This window comes from Dromiciops gliroides, chromosome 1 (assembly GCF_019393635.1).
Source record: "Dromiciops gliroides isolate mDroGli1 chromosome 1, mDroGli1.pri, whole genome shotgun sequence".
Classification (NCBI taxonomy): domain Eukaryota; kingdom Metazoa; phylum Chordata; class Mammalia; order Microbiotheria; family Microbiotheriidae; genus Dromiciops; species Dromiciops gliroides.
The window spans coordinates 216,398,381-216,399,093 of NC_057861.1; the positions used below are offsets into that span (position 1 = coordinate 216,398,381).

At 27.3% G+C, this 713-nt stretch overlaps 1 non-coding gene across 1 annotated transcript; it reads right to left on the reverse strand.

Annotated features, from left to right (window-relative positions):
• Window positions 1–336: 336 nt before the first annotated feature.
• Window positions 337–441, reverse strand: LOC122737613. Its single transcript, XR_006354432.1, has one exon. It is a non-coding gene; the product is annotated as a U6 spliceosomal RNA (small nuclear RNA).
• Window positions 442–713: the final 272 nt, after the last annotated feature.

The following is a 713-nucleotide window of genomic DNA, read 5'->3' on the forward strand; positions in this document are numbered from 1 at the left end:
AATGATATTGCTGGTCTCCATTGTTTGATAGCCCTTTGTTCAGAGTTCTAAATTGCTCTCCACAAACACAGAATCATTTTATAAGTATAGTAAAAGTGTTTTAATATTCCAACTTTCTTATATCCCCTTTTATATTTTCTTTTTCAGTTATTTTAAAGAATATAATTAGATTGAGGTGGTACCTCAAAGTTGTTTAAATTTGCATTTGTCTAATGAATAGCAGATTTAGAACATTTTTCATGACTATAAATAACTTATTTTGTCAATTTAAAACTGATTGTTCATATTCTTTGACAATTTATCAATTGTGGAATGACTTGTATTCTTTTTTTATTTTTTAATATGGAACACTTCATGAATTAGCATGTCATCCTTGCGCAGGGGCCATGCTAATCTTGTCTGTATCATACCAATTTTAGTATTCTTAAAAAAATTACTTAGATCTCTATGTATAAGAGAAATGAGGTCTTTGTCAGAGAAAATTTCTATAAAGTTTTTCACTGCTATAATTATTAAATGTGTCTTGTTGCCCATCATGTTTTCTCCCATTTTAATCTGATACTAACTTTCTTAAAAGGAGCCAACATACACTTAAAATAAGAAAACTAGCAATCATGCCAAATATAGACCAATAATATATTGATGAATTTCATATAAGGAATTAATTTTACAGAAGCTATATAAATCATTTTTTAGAAAGACAACTTTCTACA